Source organism: Mobula hypostoma, chromosome 3 (genome assembly GCF_963921235.1).
Source record: "Mobula hypostoma chromosome 3, sMobHyp1.1, whole genome shotgun sequence".
Lineage (NCBI taxonomy): Eukaryota > Metazoa > Chordata > Chondrichthyes > Myliobatiformes > Myliobatidae > Mobula > Mobula hypostoma.
The window spans coordinates 165,063,505-165,083,951 of NC_086099.1; the positions used below are offsets into that span (position 1 = coordinate 165,063,505).

Genomic DNA, 20,447 nt, shown 5'->3' on the forward strand with positions numbered 1-20,447 from the left:
TGCCCTCTCTTTTGCTTTTATTTTGGCACTAACTCCACTTGTCAGCGATGGTAATGTCCTTCCCTTTGAAAATTTCTTCTTATTTGGAATACATTTGTCTTGCACTTCCCTCATTTTTCACAGAAACTCCAGCCATTGCTGCTGTGCTGTCCTTCTTGCAAATTTCCCTTTCCAGTCAATTTTGGCCAGCTCCACTCTCATGCCATTGTAATTTCCTTTATTCCACTGAAATACCGACACATTCGTTTTCATGTTTTTCCTCTCAAATTTCAATGTGAACTCGATCATATTGTGATCACTGTTTCCTAAGGGTTCCTTAACCTTAAGCTTTCTTATCACCCCTGGATCATTGCACAACAGCTAATCCAGCACAGCTGATCCCCTAGTGGGCTCAGCAACAAGCTGTTCTAAAAAGCCATCCCTTAGACATTCTACAAATTCTCTTTCCTGAGGTCCAGTTCTGACCTGGTTTTCCCAATCCACTTTCATGCTCAAATCCCCAACGATTATCATGACATTGCCTTTCTGACATGCCTTTTCTATCTCCTGTTGTAATTTGTAATCCACATCTGGCTGCTGTTTGGAGGCCTGTATACAACTGCCATTAGGGTCCTTTTACACTTGCCATTTTTTAACTCAACCCATAGAGACGCTACACCTTCCAATCCTATGTCATCTCTTTCTAATGATTTAACATTAGTTCTTATACCCAGAGCCACACCACCCCCTCTGCTTACTAACCTATCTTTCCGCTAGACCGTACAATCCACACAGATGGTGGTTTTCTGGAGGAAGCTGAGGATCCAGTTGCAGAGGGAGGTGTAGAGGGCTGACGTCTGGAGCTTTTTAAATAAATCTATAGGAATGATTGTGTTAAACACTGAGCTGTAGTCAATAAACTGCACCCTGACGTAGGTATTTTTATTGTCCAGGTGATCCAAGGCCATGTGAAGGGCCAATGAGATTGCATCCGCTGTAGACCTGTTGTGGCGATAGGCTAATTCCAGTGGGTCCTGGTCCTTGCTGAGACAGGAGTTAATTCGAGCCATAACCAGGGTCATGTGTTTGAAAACTAATTTGATGGCATCAGGAGATGAGTTGGAGGTTGGATATCAGGAAAGCCCAAGCTTCCCCAATGGTGTTAACTTAGATCATGAACCCAGTTGGGCCAAATGACCTGCTTCTGTGTGCTATGACCATGCCACTTTGACAGGCTGGAATCAGCTGCTCAGAGTCACCTTGTGCAGATTTTAAAGTGTTTGACCTAAAATTCCATTGCATTGCCCAGTGCTATGTGGGTGAGGAACGGAATTTTGTCAGAAAAGCGTCTATTGAAAATGTCCACTTTCATGGAGTTTCCTGTTTTTAAAAAAAAGCTTTGTTTTGGATACCATCCATTTAGATAATTCCATCACATCAGTTCATTGAGGTAGTAGTAGGAGAACAATAATGTAGAATAAAGTGTTACAGAGAAAGTGCAGGCAAACAATAAAGTGCAGGCCATAAGGAGGTAAATTGTGAGGTCAAGAGTCCATCGTATTGACTGTTCAAACTCTAATATAGGAACCCTTACTGGTTTTTCACATGGCACCTACCAGCCTTCCCCTTCCCACCCTCCCCCCCCCACCTTCTTTATAGGGCCTCTGCCCCTTCCTTCTTCAGTCCTGACAAAGGGTTCCGGCCCGAAACATTGACTGATCGGTTCCACGGATGCTGCCCAACCTGCAGAGCACCTCCAGCGTGTTGCGAGTGTAGAAGCTGTTCCGAGCCTGGCAGTACGTGCTTTCAGGATTTTGTTTATTCTGCCTGAAGGGAGGGATGGTGTCTTTGATTGTGCTGTCTGCTTTACTGAGGGAGCAAGAAGTGTAGACAGTCTGTGATTTCCATGATGTGCTGAGCTGTGTCCACAATTCTCTGCAGTTTTTTGCAGCCAACAGGCAAAGCAGTTCTGATAGCAAGCTGTTATGCGTCTGGATAGGATGCTTTCTATGGTGCGTCCATAGAAACATTAGTAAACATGGACAGGCACATGCCAAATTTCTTTAGCTTCCTGGATTAGAGGAACTGGGGCACCTTCTTGGCATAGTGTCTACACATTTGGACTAGGACAGACTATTGCTGGTGTTCACTCCTAGGAACTTGAAGCTTTCGATCCTCTTGACTTCAGCACCATCACTGTAAACAGAAGCTTATAAATCAGTTATTTTGCTTTGGTGATATTGACAGGTGGTTGTCATGACACCATTTCACTAGGCTCTCTATCTCATGCTATACTCTGAGACCATAACTGAGATACTACCCACTACGGTGCTTCATCTGTGTGTTTCACAAGGATTGTCTTATTGTTCCAGGTCCTGTGATCAAACATGGTGGCATCCAGCAATGTGAAATACCTATTGGGTGCCACCTCTGTAAAATTTATCTGCATGCGTGTGCTGCATGGACAGCAGAGCAATCTCTTTGAAGCAGGCCTTTGCTATCAGTGCGTACACACTAGCATAGCTAGTTGAGTTGCTGCCTCCCATTTCCGAAAAGCTGTTGCACTGGGACAGTTTCACTCTCTCGAACTCAGAAGTCCAGGCCCAATGGTATGAGTAGCTGTCACAAACTGCGGTCTTTCTTGGTTGCCGTGGATAACCTTAACCTCTTCCATGCCTTATCGTGCCCTTTGCTCTCCACGAAGCCTTGCAGAGCTACCTTCTTGGCCATTGGATAGCACTGTTGATCTCATCCACCCAATCTTCCAGAAGTGACTTCACATAGTAGGACAGGCATGTCCCTATTTCACTAGAATTTCAGGTCCACTGGCTACCCTCACTTGGTTTAGCACGCCTGTCAGAGTAGTGTATCAGGGTGTGGCTGATGTCACACGCTAACAGAAACTTGGAGACACAGGTAAGAGCTGAGTATCCAGTGGGGACCAAAGGTGAGTGAGCTGCCCCAGAAAGGACATGATAAGCCCCTTCCCGAGTGTAGCTACCCCTCCCTGGGCACCTCATACACGGCAGCTTACTCTGGATGAATTCCTCCATCGATAACTACTAGGAGCTCATTTTCATTGTTTGACGTGGGCGAACATGGTTTTATGTGTCCCTGTTTGGGGGCGGGGTGCTAAGCAGATGCTATACCTTGCCCATTGATGACCTGCAGGTTAGCGGAGGGAAGGAACACCTCTTCTGGTCAAGACTTATCTCCTTCATGCCATCCTCACTAGAAAGGAGTACACAATTTTATAGTACAGGTGACCCCACTTTTCGAACGTTCGCTTTACAAAACCTCACTGTTACGAAAGACCTACATTAGTACCCTGTTTTCACTTGCAGAAAGTGTTTTCACTGTTACGAAGAAAGGCAGCGTGCGATAAAAGGCAGTGCGCGCCCCGAGCAGCCGCTGTCTCCCAGATTCGGAACGGCATTGCTGAAACACATTGCATTGAGCAGCCATTTGCAAGATGAATTCTAAGGTGTCGGAAAAGCCTGAAAGAGCTCGTAAAGGTGTTACACTTAGCGTAAAACTAGACATAATTAAGCGTTTTGATTGTGGTGAACGAAGCAAGAACAAAGTGGGTTTGGCTCGTGGAAGCTGACGAAAATGATATTGAAGAGGTTTTGGCATTCCATGACCAAGAACTGATAGATGAAGAGCTGATGCAATTGGAAGAGGAAAGGATAACAATCGAAACCGAATGCAGTAGCAAAAGTGAAGCCGTCCAGGAACTGAACGTGAAGCAACTGCGTGAGATTTTCGCTGCAATGATAAAGTACGACTTTAATTTGAAAGGGTACATAGATTTAGGGGATATTTACAGGATGGTTTGAGTCCTTATTAAAGAACTGTGTGATAGAAAAATGCTCGAGGCTCAGCAGTCAAGCAAGCCTTCCACATCAGCGACAGCAGACGACGAACCTCAACCTTCACCATTGAGCCTGGCAGTCATAGGAGAAGATGAGCTGCCTGTCCTGATCGACAATGAGATGACACCCCCATGTCCCAACACCCGGGTCCCGGACAGATACTGTACCGATTCACGGAGAATGCAGCGGTAGCTGGGACGCACACAGCACATCTTTAAGAAAAAAGCTGAAATAAACATGCTAATTAATTAGGTGCTGCCTGGCACGTAATTGTCGGCCCAGATCAGTGCCGATACCATCGCCTCTGATCTGTGCCGACATTAACGTGCCAGGCAGCACCTAATTAATTAGCATGTTTTTTTCGGCTTTTTTCTTAAAGATGTGCTGTGTGTCTCCCAGCTACCCCTGCGTGCTTCGCGGCGATGTATCAGTTGGCGGCCTGGAGGTTGGGGGCCACTGCACCACCCCAACCTGCGACGACTCAGTCTAACACACCATTATCAGTGTGCTCGATGTCTTCCCATTTCCCATAAGTGATACTACACTGTACATACATTATTTCTATTTTATATAGGCTGTGTATTTTTACGTGTTATTTGGTAGATTTGGCAGCTTTATAGTTTAAAGGTTACTGGAGAGTGCGTTTATGCCAACAGCGCTTGTGTGAGATTTTCGCTACGGAGATCTGTGCAGGCAATTGTTGTAGAGGAGTATTTCTACTTTATATAGGCTGTGTATTTATCATATAATTCCTGCTTTTACTATATGTTACTGTTATTTTAGGTTTTATGTGTTATTTCGCATGATTTGGTAGGTTATTTTTGAGTCTGTGAACGCTCACAAAATTTTCCCATATAAATGGTAATTGCTTCTTCGCTTTACGACATTTCGGCTTACGAACCATTTCATAGGAACGCTCTACCTTCGGATGGTGATGGAAACCTGATACTGTAGTAGCATTGGTAGTGTTCTAATTTGTTTTGTATTTATTTAAGTACATAATTTGTTACTCAGTTTTATATACAATGCCTTTTTAACTATTTCCATAAAACTTTGGCTAATTGGGGCAGCTGCTTAATTAGGTGAAAATATATTAGACCTGATATATGCCAGTTAACCTGAACGAACTGTATATATAAACTCCTTATCCACCTTTACTACCATTTTCAGGAATTTATGTTTTTGTTTTGTAAGGTCCTTCTGTTCACCACCGTCCCAAAGGCCCTGCCTTGTGTCCTAATTTTGTTTGCCCTCCCAAAATGCATTACATCACACTTATCAAGCTCAAATTCCATTTGCAATGGCTCTACCTAATATTGCAGCTGATCTATCTCCCTGTTCCATTTACAAACAAATTAGTGTGCATCACAGATAACAAATGTTCCAGTACTGTACTGATCCTGTCATAGACTTCTTTTCAAAAAGTACTCCTCCTCTACCTCTATTTACCAGGCCAGTTTTGAAGGCATTTTGGGGGTCATGATTAGGGTTGCACAGGTTGGTCAAGAACCAGTTGGTTCAAGAGAAGTAGTTGTTCTGTAATTGGTGGTGTAGGATTTCAGGCGTCTGTGCCTCCAGCCCGATGGTAGCTGTGAGAAGGTGAACAGGCTCACATGGTGGGTATTTTTTGACGGTAGATGTTGCCTTGTTCAAATACAACTAACGGTGGGGAGAGATGTAGCCTTGAAGTCTTGGACTACGTCCACTATCCTCTGCAGTTTCTTACATTTCTGTGCAGACCAGAATATGATGCAACAAGTCAGGATACTTTCAACGGCACTACTATTGAAAGTGTTCAGTGACATGCCAGACTTCCTTAACCTTCTTTTAAACTAAAAGAAGTAGACACTGGTGTGGCTTCCTTGTGATTGCATCTATCTAATGGGCCTAGTACTAGTCATCTGATATGTTAATGTCAAGGAACTTAAAGCTGCTGACTCTCTCCACCACTGATTCCTCAATATAGTCTGAGTGTTCACCCTTCTTCCACTGTCTGAAGTCATTTCTTTAGTCTTACTGATGATGAGTGAGAGATTGTTGTTGCAGCACCATTCAGTCAAGTGTCCTTTCTTGCTCCTGGATCTACTTGCAGTGGAAGATAGGGAACTCGGGTCTTGAAGCCTGATGGTAAATTTTGTGATGATTGTGTTGAATATCAACCTTGCATGTGTGTTCCTGTTGTCCAGAACAGAGTGAGGAGCTGGAGAAATCATATCTACTCTCAGCTTATTGAGGCACTAGGCAAATTCAAAATTTTTTTTTTTTCTGTATTCATTTTTGGGATGTGGGTGTCACCAGCTAAGCCAGTGTTTATTGCCCATCCCCATTGCCCTTGAGAAGGTGGTGATGAGCAGCCTTCTTGAACCACTGCAGTCCCTGAGGTGTAGGTACATCACAGTGCTGTTAAGGAGGGAATTCCATGATCTTGACTCAGCAACAATGAAGGAATGTCAATATGTTTCCAAGTCAGGATGGTGAGTGACTTGGAGGGGGATTTCCAAGTGGTGGTGTTCCAAGGTACCTGCTGTTTTCGTCCTTCTAGATTAGTAGTCGTGGGCCTGGAAGGTGCTGCCTTAGGAACTCTGGTGTGTTGTTGCAGTGCATCTTGTAGATAGAACACACTGCTGCAACTGTTCATCGATGGTGGAGGGATTGGATGCTTGTGGGAGGGGTACCCATCAAGTGGGCTGCCTTGTACTGGATGGTGTCGAGCTTCTTGAGTGTTGATGGAGCTGCACTCATCCAGGCGAGTGGCGAGTATTCCATTACACTCCTGACCTGAGCCTTGTAGATGGTGGACAGGCTTTGAAATAGATGGAAATGGATCCAGGTCACATTTGAGGAAGGAGTTGATTCACATCATAACCAACCTCTCAAAGCACCTCATTACAGAACTTTGATGTCAGCAGTTTTGGATGGTAGTCACTAAGACAAGTCTTCATGCTCTTCCTGGGCACTGGTACAGTTGAAGCCATTTTGAAGCAGGAGGGCACTTCAAACAGTCAAAGGTTGAAGATATCCATAAATATCCAGCCAGTTGGGCCACACAAATCCTTTGTACCTAGCTAGGTATTCCTTCTGGACCAGATGTCTTTCATGGATTCACCCTCTTGAAAGATGCCCAGATGTCAGTTCAAAGACTGAGATTAGAAGGTCATCTGGAGACTTGGAGGCTCATGTGAGTGTTTTATAGTCCTCCCTATCACACCATGTATAAAAGGCATTGAGTTCATCTGGATGTGATGGATTATTGTCACTTGCGCTAACTGATCTCACCTTGTAGGAAGTAGCATTGCGCAAACTCTGCCACAGCTGTCAAACATTTATCTGTGATTCTAGTTGAAACTGAAATTGTCTCTTTTGCACTCTCAGTGGCCTTCCAGAGGTCATTCTTGGATTTCTTGTAGGTCCTCAGCCATAAATGCCACAGATCTACTCCATCAGATTATACCCTTTCAGTTCATCTCGGTGTTTTGGTTGGGAAAGACACTGTTTTTGTGTGTATACACTCATCCATGCATTTCCTTATGAATTCATATTCATTGAGGTCTGCTGACAAATCGTTGAATGCGATCTAGTCCACCAACTAGGAGCACTCCTGAATGCACTCCTCGGCTTCTCCTGTCCAGCTCTTTGTGGCCCTCTTCACCGGTGCTACGCTCTACTGTCTCTTTATGTAGGCTGAAGAAGCACAGCTAGGTGGTTTGATTTATCAAAGTGCAGACGAGAGTTAGAATGGGAGGCTACTTGGTGGTGGTATGGCAGTGATCTAGTGTGTTAGGTCCTCTAGTTGAGTTGATAGTAGTCAGGCAGAGACTTCTTCAAGCCCAAATCAGAATCAGGTGTAATATCACTGCCAGAGGTCATGAAATGTATTGTTTTGTGGCAGCAGTTCATTGCAATATATAATTTAAAAAACCCTGTAAATTGCAAAACACAAGAACATTCAATAGTACAGTATAGGAACAGGCCATTTGGCCCACAATGTTGTGCAAAATCAGCTAAAAAGCAATTCAAATATACCCAAACACTATTCCTTCCTAGCTACACAATGTCCATATCCTTCCATCTTCCATACATCCATCTTGCATCTTAAAAGCCTGTATCGCCATACCAGGCAGCACATTCCAGTCAATCACCATTCTCTGAGTAAAATCTTACCCCTCACATCCCCCTTGAACATAACCCTCTCACATTGATAGGGAGCAAAACTGGGCTGAGAAGTAGCAGATGGAGTTCAACCCAGATAAGTGGTATTAGACATTTTAACCCTGGGAAACAAACACTCCCTATCTACTCTATTTATGCCTGTCATAATCTTATAAACCTCTATCAGATCTCCCCTCAGTCTCTGCCGTTCCAAAGAAAACAACCCAAGTTTATTCAGCCTCTCATGATAGCATCTGCCTTCTAAACCAAGCAGCATTCGAGTAAACATCTTCTGCACCCTCTTCAAACCCTCAACATCCTTCCTGTAGTGGGGTGACCAGAACTGTATGCAATACTCCAGATGTGGGCTAAACAGAGTTTTCTAAAGTTAAGGAGTTCCTGACCTTAAGGAGGTCTTGCTCTTAACAGTGTACCATCTGCTTGCATTTGCCCTACCAAAGTGCAACACCTCACATTTATTTGGGTTAAACTCAATTTGCTATTTTTCTGCCTTTATCTGCAACTGATCTGTATTATGCTGTATTCCTTGCCAGTCTTCTACACTATCCAGAACTCCACCAATCTTTGTGTCATTTGCAAATTTACTAACCCACCCATCTACAATTTCATCCAGGTCTTTTGTATACATCAAAAACAGCAGAGGTTCCAGTACAGATCGCTGCAGGGCACCACTAATTACAGACCTCTGGCTTGAATATATCCCTTCAACCACTAACTACCCTCTGTCTTTGTACAAAGCAATCCATTGTGGACCCATGCATCTTAATCTTTAGGATTAGTCTCCCATGAGGGGACATTGTCAAACACCTTACTAAAGTCAGTGTGGATGACATCCACTTCCCTACCTGCATTGAGCGCTCTCATCACCTAGTCAAAAAACCCATTCAAATTGATAAAGCACAACCTGCCCTCAACAAAGCCATGCTAGCTTTCTCTGATTAGGCCATGGGTTTCCACATGCTCTTATATCCTATCCCAAAGAACTTTTTCCAGCAATTTCCCTAAAACTGATGTGGGGCTCACTGCTCTGTAGTTCCCAGGAATTTCCTTTGATCCCTTGTTAAATGTTGGTACAACATTAGCCACTTTGCTAGTCCTCTGAGACCTCCTCCATGTCCTAAGAGGACACGAAGATACTGGTGAAGGCCCCTGCAATCTCGTCTCTTGTCTCCTTCAATAAGCTGGGGTAAATCCCATCAGACCCTGGGGACTTATCCACCTTAAAACTCATTAGGAGGCCCAGCACTTCATCCTCCATGACCTCTAGATGCCCTAATGTATTTATACACTCAGCACAAATCTCTTGGTCCTCCACGTCCTTTTGCTTGGTAAATACTGAAGCAAAATACTCATTAAGTACCTCTCTCACACTCTCTGCATTCTCAGGCAAATGTTCTCCCCTTTATCCTTGAGTGATCCCACCCTCTGCCTAGTTATCCTCTTGCTCTTGATGTATGCATAGAATGCCTTGGGATTTGCCTTAATCCTACTTGCCAAGGAATTTTCATGACCCCTCCTGACTTTCCTAATTCCTTTCTATAGTTTTTTTTTCTAGCTTCTTTATAGTCTTCAGGCGCTTCATTTGATCCTAGCTATCAAAGCTTTACATATTTGACTAAATTCATCATGTCTCTGGACACCCAAGGTTCTCTTATATTTCTATCTTTCTAACCGGAACGTACCTTTCCTGTACTCTGTGCAATTGATTTCTAAACACCCTCCGCATGTCTAATGTGGACTTACCAGAGAAAAGGTGTTCACAATTAACCCTTCTTAGTTCCTGCCTAATGCCGTCATAGTTTTTCCTACTCCAATTTAAAACCCTCCTGTAAGAACCGTACTTATCGTACTACAGCTATTCTGAAAGTTAAGGAGTTGTGGTCACTGTTCCCTAATTGCTCACCCACTGAAAGGTCACTTACCTGACCAGGCTCATAACCCAACTACAGGTCCAGTATGACCCCTGCTCTTGTTGGACCATCCACATATTGATTTAAGAAACCTTCCTGGATACAACTAATAAATTTTACCCCAACTAAACCCCTTACATTAAGAAGGTCCCAGTTTGTATTTGGGAAGTTGAAATCCCCCATGACAACCCTATTATTTTTACACATTTCTTTAATGTGATTACATATCTATTCCTCAATGTCATTGGCTATTGGGGGGGGGTCTGTAGTACAATCGCATCGGTGTGATTGCGCCCTTCCTATTCCTGATTTCCACCCAAATGGACTCAGTGTTTGACTCCTCCATTAGGTAACCCTGATTAGTAGTGCAACCCCCCCCGCCCTATTTTACCTTGTCTATCTTTTCTAAAACTTCGAAAACCTGATACTTTAATCACGCATTCCTGACCCTCTCTCAGTCAAGTTTCAGTAATGGCCATAACATTGTAGCTGCATGTACTAAGTTCATCACCCTGTTCCCTGCAGCATCTCCTCAGCCACACATTCATCTGTGCTGTCACCCATTCCCACCTGCATTAGCCCATGGCACCAGGAGTAATCTGGAGATTACTATCTTGGAGATCCTTCTCTTCAGCTTCTTTCCTAACTCTATATACTCGCTGCATAGGACCTCTTCCCCCTACTGCCTATGTCAATGGTGTGAATATGCACCACGACCTCTGGCTGTTCATCCTTCCCCTTGAGAATATCCTGCAGCCACTCCAATACATCCAGGACCCTAGCACCTGGGAGGTAACACACCATATTGGTATCTCTTTTGCAGACACAGAATCTCCTGTCAGTTTCCTTAACTATTGAATCCCCTACAGCTTCTGCACTGCCTGATTTTACCCTTCCCTATCGAGCCTCAGGGCTGGCCACAGTGCCACCAACCTGGCAGCTGCTGCCACGCCCTGATGGGTCATTCGCCCCCCCCCACCCTTTCAACTGCTGAACTCTCGATGAGGACTCGTGAGTGTTCCTTCTACTTCCCCTTTCTGAAGTCCACAATCAATTCCTTGAACTTACTGACATTGAGTGCGAGGTTGTTGCTGTAACACCAGCTGATCTATCTTGCTTCTGTACGCCTCTTCATCACCATCTGAAATTCTGCCAACAATAGTTGTGTTGGCAAATTTATAAATGGCGTTTGAGATGTGCCTAGCCACACAATTTGTGGGTGTACGGAGCGTAGAGCAGTGAGCTAAGCATGCATCATTGAAGTGTGCCAATGTTGATTGTCAACGAGGAGATGTTATTTCAGATTCCCACAGACTGTGGCCTCTCAGTGAGAAAATCAAGGGTCCAGTGTAGAGGGAAGAAAAGAAGCACAGGTTTTGGAGTTGGGGTGATTAGAACTGACGATATGATTGTGTTGAATGCTGAGATGTCATTAATAAACAGCAGCCTGACATGGGTGTTGCTGTTGTCCAGGTGATCCGAGACCAAGTGGAGAGCCAGTGAGATTGTATCCGCAGTAGACCTATTGTGGCGATAGGCAAATTGCAATGGTCCAGGACCTTGCTTAGGCAGGAGTTGATTCTAGCTATGACCAACCTCTTAAAGTACTTCATCACAATAGGTGTGTGTGCAACTGGGTGGTGATTGATGAGGCAGCTCACCTTGCTCTTCTTGTGAACTGCTATGATTGTCACCCTTCTGAAGCAGGTGGGAACCTCCGACTGCAACAGTGAGAGGTGGCAGATGACCTGAACACTCAACCTGCCTGGTTAAAGTTTCCTGCCACAGGATGACAGGTGTTGGGATACACTGCTTCATTCTTGCTGTTGTGGAATTTGGCTTCAAGTGGTAGAATGGTTGGCACTTCTCTGCCAGATGCTCCAAGTCAAGGGAGCAGGAATGGGACAAGGCCAACATGTCTGTACATCACGATCAGCTTATCATAATGCGAGTGTTATAGCCTTTTCCCTTTTCCGATGCTGCCATCTGGTCCATGAGGTGGAACAAGAAAGCCTTGGGCTGGAATACTCTGTGTCAGGAGAGTTGGGGGTGAGCCATGTCTGAAACTTTCTTATGTCCCTCTGATAAAGCAATCTTGCACTCATGTCTTCTATCTTGTTCCCAGTACAACTGTGCATTGGCTAGAAGGAAGCTAGGGAGAATCACAATCGGGTTTATTGTCACTGACATAGAAAGCTTCTTCACTCCAATTTAACCTGGTCCTCCTCAGCTGCAAGGTTTTGGCACAATGCAAGTCTGTACCAAGTCTGTCAGCTCTGTGTAAGGTTTGTAGGATTGGACTTGAGTTCTAGCCAGTTTCACAAGAGCAAGGGTGTAAGAAACCACCACCATCTCTAAACAGCACACCTCTGTGACTTGGAAATATGTCAATGTGCCTTCAATATCATCGCATCAGAATCCTGCATCCTTGTATCTAACAGCATTATGGTTGTATCTTCACCATGTAGACTGTAGCGATCTAAGACATTAGCTTGCTACTAATTTTTCAAGGGCAATAACTTACAGTATGTCTTTGCCCTCATCCCACAAAAGATAAAATCATTGTGGATATTCCATGTTTGCCGAAAATATTCAGCAGGTTTAATTAAACACTTAAGAAATATGATCAGAATGACACAAACATTCTAAATTTTTCATAAATATCTTTCCATTATAGAGTTGTGCTCCTCACTGTATTGAAGAAACACGAAAACTACTACTTTAATGAAGACTACCTCATACCGGAGAGGGCACCTAACAATTTCACTTGCCCTATCAACATGGGATGGTTCACAGTACGGTTGTTACCAGATATTATCTGCAGAGGGCACTGGCTGACTGTAAAATGACTACATCATTCTGAGACTAAACATTCAAAATTAATATTCCCTCCCGCGGATTTCCTGGCACAGTTGTGATACTAAACAGGCATGAATAGGAAAGCAGTCTGAATTAAAAGTAGGCTTTACCTGAAAATGTTAGATGAAATTGCCAGTGAACATTAGAAATATAGAATTATATGCACGCAATCTAATGGTTTCTTGCACCATGCTCTTCTATAATAATATCCTTTGCTATTGTGAAATCACCTGTTTTTCTCTCTTCTCATTCTGATCCCCTTTTCCTAAAGCCAGCGCTTGAAGCTATTGACTCCCACCCTCCAACAGCAGACTCATTGTTTGATGTACAAATCGGTACGAGATTATCCATTGGCACCATGAAAGTCCCGAGCAATCAGGATTTCTCCTCCCATCAGGGGTCAGGGGTTGGTGATCAGAAGAGACCTGTCACATGACACACACTGCAACAATCAAACTTTGTATTTGTCAATATGCGGTCCTGCTTTTCTCTGCTTTCACAGTGTTTAGCACAGAATCATTATGAGCAAGAAGATGAGTACCCTCTTTAGAAGGATGCCTTCCAATATAGAATCATCCATAGCCTAATACAAAATGCTGGTCAATAGAACAACTATCTTCTGTTTGAGAAATTTGATAATGGAGAGCTCTGGAATTAAGTCCTCAGGCAGCATATTAAGAATTTAATTTAACAGGCTGGAATTTTTTTTTAGTTTTCAGTTATTCAGTCCTGACCTTGAAGAGTTTGCATGTTTTCCTATGACCACGTGGCTTTTGTTCAGATGGTTTGGTTTCCCATATCCCAAAGATGTGCTTGTAGGTTGATTCACTACTGTAAATTACTCCTTGGTATTGGCAGGTGGCAAAAGAATAAAGAGGAGTTTATGGCCTGGTGATAAAGACGAGGTTATGAAGAAAAGGGACTGATAGAATTGCTTTACAGGAAGCCGGCATCAATCCATTGAGCTGAACTACTGTTTCCTGTGCCATATTAAGTAAGAAAATTTCCATTTCTCCTATTCCATCTGTAATTTGGTTCCTTACTGCATGTGCACACAGTTTTACCTTCAGTTTTATCTATGCTTTGACAAAATTACAACATAATGGTTTGCAATGCAGAGGTGAAAGATTTCTGATGTCTACACTGACACAGCACTGTTTCAATAGTTAGTATGGAGTAGTCTGTTCCACACCCTGGATTTATCACTGACCCATTAGTAGGATAGGTTCTACAGAGGGAAGTCGGGACTGAATTAACATTGATTGTTTCAGAAATTATTTTGCATTTCGTTTGGAATTTGATTTTTATCCTGTCTTCCGATTTGGAAATTAAGTGTTTCCTGTCCTGCTGGGTGGATTGAGTGCTGTAGCCTTTGGGGATCAGAACAGCTGTTTCTGTAAATGACACTGCATGGCTGACTTTTGTCTGAGGGGTGTGAGCTGCCTATTTTAATTAGCAATATTAATTAATCACCTTTCCCAACTTTTGCAGAAATATTAAAGATTATAGTGATTTCTATTAGTATCCTAAATGCTTCCTGCCTTTGCATAGCATAGCTGCTTAACACGTAACTTTAAGATTACTATAAAGCAGGAAAGGGCTTGGTTGTCATTTTGGATCATGTTTTCATATGATCATAAGATATAGGAGCAGAATTAAGCCATTTGGCTGGTCAGTCTGCTTTACCTTTCTATCATGGCTAATTTATCATCCCTCTCAACCCCATTCTCCTGCATTCTTCCTGTCATCTTTGATGCCCTTACTAATCAAGAACCTATCAACCACCACTTTAAATATACCCAGTGACTTGGCCTCCACAGAGGCTGTGGCTATAAATTCTACAGATTCTCTGCCCTCTGGCTAAAGAAATTCCTCCAGATTTCTGTTTTAAACGGACATTTTTCTATTCTGAGGCTGTGCCCTCTGGTCCTATACTCCCCCACTATATAGACGCATCTCCACATACACTCTATATAGGCCTTTCAATATTCAATCGGTTTCAATGAGATCCTCCTCCCCCCAATTATTCTAAGCTCCAACAAGTACAGGCCCAGAGCCATCAAACGTTACTAATGTATTAACAATATTATTCCCTGGATCATTCTTGTGAACCTCCTCTGGAATCTCTCCATTGCCAGCACATCCTTTCTTAGATGAGGGGCCCAAGACTGCTCACAATGTGTGGTCTGACCAATGCCTTAAGTCTTTAGCCTCAGCATTCCCTTCCTTCAATGGTGCTGGCTCTCTGGGACAGCTCTTTCAGAGATCACTTTACACGTGACAAGGGTTTTCCCTCTGTAATTCTTTCCTCTCTCGATATTAAGCTCTACATTGTTAACCCCTTCCCACCTTGTTCCAGAGGAAACTGTCAGCCTCTCTTGTTACATCCATCCCTTTAATGTGGAGCCTGCTTTGGGGAAGTACCATTACAGTGCTTCAGCACAGGAGAAGGGACATTGCCCAATCTTATCTGAAGGAGGTGGTGTTGGCCCTTCCATGGTAACCACAAAGCATCATCTACTAAAGATGCAGATAAGGAGCACTAACAATGCAATTTTGAACATCTGTGGATTCCATTCTGAACTGGGTGCTTTGCACCTTCAGAGCATGCCTTCAGACAGTTGCTGCACAGAGCAATGTTTTCCTATTAATCACTCAACATTAAGCTTTGTGGCTGAAATACTGTGATTAATCAAAGAAGATAACCACCATTTCATTGTGACTCCACTCTCATGCGAATTAATTGAATTTAATTGATAGAGAAAGTAGTTTCTTGGTTGTAGGAAGCCTACTGAACAATGAATTGCGAACTACATGTTTGTTGCATCTTTCTGCAGCTCCTAAGAACACTCCTCTCCACTCCTCTGTTCTCAGTTCTTCATTGCATTATCTTAAGAAGAGGATTTCCACTATTAATTATTTTCAGGAAATGGTAACTTTGGGTATAAAGACTTATTTAACATTTCACTGGGAATAGAGGACAGGAAATTCAATCCTGCCTATTTCGTTCACCAAACAAGAGGGTAAGAGGATGATGGCAGTTTATTGTATTGTCTCTTTTCCTAAACTGATTCTGAGAAAAATTATATAAAAGTAAATTGACCTGGCACTCTATCTTTGGAGTATCAGTCTGGCCTAGTGTGAATGAAATATAGAACTGGTAAAACTATAAATGTATAAACCAAAAGAAAGCTGTTTACTTTTTTAAAAAAATCCTTGTGTATATTTTTGAATGAATATAGTTTATTTAGTAAAGTTGATGAAATGTATTACATCCCTATTCTTACCCCTCCACTATTATTGCTCCAGCAGTCTCCTAAGTTTTCATTTAATACTTCAATTTTTATCGATCTTTGTATTCTGTGTAATACTTATCAATAAACTTCAAAGTTTCTGAACCTCTTGCACAGAAAGGAATTTTATACTAAGTTTGGCCTTTGTTCTTGTATGCTCATTCTCTGCAGTAAAGCTATCTGAGCTCTGCCTCAGATGTCTGTCCTATATGAATGAAAACTGTCTGGAAAAAGTATCATCTTCAGAGAGAGAGAAAGATGTTTAATATTCCAGAAATTGATTTCTTTGGAATAGTTGTACTTCTTGTTTAATCCTTTAGTGTATGTAAAATATTTGCCAATTTAGATATACTTTATTGATCCCAAAGGAAATTATAGTGTCGCAGTAGCATTGCAAGTGCATAGGTATACAAACATTAGAAGAGAAGTAAGAAGGAATAAAAAATAAGTTGTCTCAAACAGTCTAACAGGAGGGGGTCATCACTTCCCCGGCTATAGGTTGACTCATTATTGAGCCTAATGGCCGAGGGTAAGAATGACTTCGTATAGCGCTCTTTGGAGCAGTGCAGTTGTTATAGTCTATTACTAAAAGTGCTCCTCTGATTAGCCAAGGTGGCATGCAGAGGGTAAGAAACATTGTCCAGAATTGTCATGATTTTCCGTTGGGTCCTTTGTTCACCACAGCCTCCAGTGTGTCCAGTTTGACTCCTATAACAGAGGCAGCCTTTCTAATCAGTTTATTGAGACTGTTGGCATCATCCATGTTGATACTATTGCCCCAGCACATCATTGCATAGAAGATTGTACTGGCGACAACAGACTGGTAGAACATGTGAAGGAGAGGCTTGCATACTCCAAAGGACCTCAGTCTCCTCAGGAGTAGAGGTGACTCTGGCCCTTGTACAAAGAAGGCCCTTCTTGGCCCTTCTGGCCCCTCTTGTGTTGATGCTCCACTCAAGTCTGTTATCCAGGCACACCCCCAGGTACTTGTAGGTCCTCACCATCAATAGTAACAGGAAGCTGTGCAGGCTTAGTCTTCCTAAAGTCCATCACCATCTCCTTTGTTTTATGCAGGCAGTAGAAAAATCATCTCACTTGTGCTTGATGGTGTATCTTAGACCTTGTTCTTTGATTTTACTTTGACCATTTGGGGAGAGATATTTTTTGAGGCCTAGTTATTAGGCTTCATCTCAAAGTAAGATGTAACTTACTTTGGAGGGAGGGAGAAGATGGCGGTGCAACGCAGTGCATGCGGCCATTCCGAATGAATATCGTATGTGTAACTAGGGGGCCGTGCACAATCCGGATTTGATGGAGACAGCCATGAGAAGCATGGAGGAGCACCTGGAGTAACTTCTGAAATGCCTGCTTCACTGCCACTGCTACTGTGCGATCGAGAATCTCCGGAGATGAAGGCCCCAAATCCTCGGCTTTGCCTATTGCCGGGGCCAGGGTCGAAGCGCTCGGCAGAGATGGTGCTCAGTGCCAGAGAGCTGGTCGGAGGCTCGGAGTTTTCGGATGGACTTGGAGTCGGACTGTGGTTGGATGCTTCCAATATGCTGCATTGGCAAGTTGGCGGCGCTGGAGGTTTACCGTCTGTGTGAGGTGATGGGACTTTTGAGAGACGTTGAGACTTTTACCGTGCCATGGTCTGTTCTTATCAAATTACGGTATTGCTTTGCACTGTTGTAACTATATGTTATATAGTTTTTGTTAGTTTGTCGGTTTGTCATGTGTTTCTGTGATATCATTCTGGAAAAAAACATTGTATCATTTCTTAATGCATGCACAAATGACAATAAAAGAGGACTGCGTGTCCTCATAATCATAATCATAACTTCCCTATTTTAAACTTGCACTGATTTTTGTTTTGCATCTACGTTTGTGGAGATCCCATGAGTTAAACTAACAGGGTCAACAGGAGATTTAGTGCCACTGGAGGTTCAGTGGAGATAGTGATTTAATTTCAGCATGTCTTGTATATAATCAATTTTTACCAGTGTTCTCTTGCTTATATATGCCATGAAGGATATAACCAAATCTAAAATCCCGTGGAATATCACTAATGAGCACTGAAGTACATGGTTTCTGTTGGAGTATCTGTCATTGGCCTGGTCCTAATTTTGGAAACTTCCTTTTTAAAATTCTCTGTGACAGCAATTCACTATAAGAAGTTTAACCACAAACATGTATGGAAATCGGATTATCAGTGCTGTCGTGCTTGGAAGCTCTAGTACAATGCATTTAAAACAAGCAGAAACCAATGAAACTCTAAACCTCAGCCTCTCTGAGGACATACCTTTCATTTTTTAAATACTGCAGGCATGTGGGATCGTATCTGATGTATGCTTTTAGATCCCGATTTTGTTCATTGCTATCTTCAAGCAGTGTGATCAAAAGCAGACCTAATCAATAACTATTCAATCTTCCAATGGATTCAATTAGACCTTTTAAAGGAATGATCTGAGTTTTTTTTCTTGTGGGGAAAGTGCACGACAGCTTGATGCGTTGGAGATGTGATGGCTATAAAATCCACAAAAATTTCACTGAAGTACTGGGGAGGGGGAGTTATCCTTCAGTGGCTAGCATGCAAGACTGGCTGCCTGTTGTTCTTTTATCTCCCCATTGTTGGTTCCTGTGAAGGTAATTGAGATAACATGTTAAGAAACTCTTGAATCAATTTAGTGCTAGTAACCAGAAGTGGATTTCTCTGCCTTCAGCATTGCCACTCTTCAGATGTTATTTTTTTCTAGGCTGCTGGAAGAGAGCTGTAGATGGTTAGCATTGCAGCTCGAGAAAATAAATTTATGACTCAGATTACCAAATTCTCTCAAGACAGATCTTTCAAAAGTGTTTTGTTAAAAATGCACTTTTGGTTCAAAATCTCTTTGCAAGGTAGATCAGAAATAATCGTCAACTCAAAAATAGTTGGCTATACCTTACCAAGTGCATTCTATACAGGGCAGCAAATCTGAGGAAGGGTGTATTGAACTTGGAGAAAATTAAGTGCAGATTCACTAAAACAGCACAAGGGATAAAAGTCAAGTTTTCTTGATAAGACTCTCTTTTGTGACTGTTGAGAATTAAGAGATAATGTAGAGCCATGGGATCATATCCAGTAGCACAGAAATAAGCCCTTTAGACCACTGTCATCTATCGATCAATACCGGTTTTGAACAGTTGGCCCACAGCCTTCTATGTCCTGATGATTGTACTGTTCATTTGGATGCTTCCTGAAGGTAGCCAGAGTTCTGCCTCCATAGCTCTCTCACACAGTGCATTCTAGATTCCAGCCACTGAATGGTAAAAGAAACCTTCCTCAGATCCCCACTAAACCTTCTAGTGCTTACCATAAACCTTTGCCCTCTGATTTAAAAATTAATCTATACCCTTCATAATTTTGTATACAGCATCTCTTTCAGATACTCCACTCCAAATAAAACAAACCTAACCTATCCATCCAGTCTCTATTCATACCTAAAACACTCCTTCCTAGGTAACATCCCAGTAACTGTCCTCCACTCTTTCCTGTGCAATCTCTCCCTTCCTATGTGGCTGTCACTATTCCAGCGGTGGCCAAACCATTGTTTTACAGAGTCATACCGTAACCTCCCAGCAGTTGTATATCTGTGCTGCTGTTTTTAGGAATCTTTGGATTTGTACACTGAGCTCCCTCTGTTTCTCATTACTTCCTGGGATTTATCAATGGTCCTCCTAAAATGTATTACTCATGCTTACCTTCCAGGTGAGGTGACACTTCACCTGTGAGTCAGCTGGGGTGGTATACTGTGTCCAGTGCTCCCGATGCGGCCTTCTATATATTGGCAAGACCCGATGCAGACTGGGAGACCGTTTCGCTGAACACCTATGCTCTGTCCACCAGAGAAAGCAGGATCTCCCAGTGGCCACACATTTTAATTCCACATCCCATTCCCATTCTGATATGTCTATCCACGGCCTCTTCTACTGTCAAGATGAAGCCACACTCAGGTTGCAGGAACACCACCTTATATTCCGTCTGGGTAGCCTCCAACCTGATGGCATGAACATTGACTTCTCTAACTTCCGCTAATGCCCCACCTCCCCTTCGTACCCCATCCGTTATTTATATACACACATTCTTTTTCTCTCTCTCCATTTTCTCCTTCTGTCCCTCTCACTATACTCCTTGCCCATCCTCTGGGCTCCCCCCTCCTCCCTAGGCTTCCCATCCCACGATCCTCTCATATCCCTTTTGCCAATCAACTGTCCAGCTCTTGGCTCCATCCCACTCCCTCCTGTCTTCTCCTATCATTTTGGATCTCCCCCTCCCCCTCCCACTTTCAAATCTCTTACTAGCTCTTCTTTCAGTTAGTCCTGAC

General features: G+C 42.9%; 1 protein-coding gene across 9 annotated transcripts in view; it reads left to right on the forward strand.

The window, feature by feature from the left end:
* The window catches only part of LOC134344368 (cytochrome c oxidase assembly factor 1 homolog), a 95,279-nt gene that overhangs the window by 3,696 nt on the left and 71,136 nt on the right, over window positions 1–20,447 (forward strand). For 2 of the 9 annotated variants that reach the window (XM_063044039.1, XM_063044043.1), the window contains exon 2: window positions 13,652–13,787. The exons of the other annotated variants lie outside the window; for them this stretch is intronic. The gene's annotated coding sequence lies outside the window, so the exon portion shown is untranslated. The remainder of the gene's footprint in view (window positions 1–13,651; window positions 13,788–20,447) is intronic. 9 annotated transcript variants of the gene reach the window in all.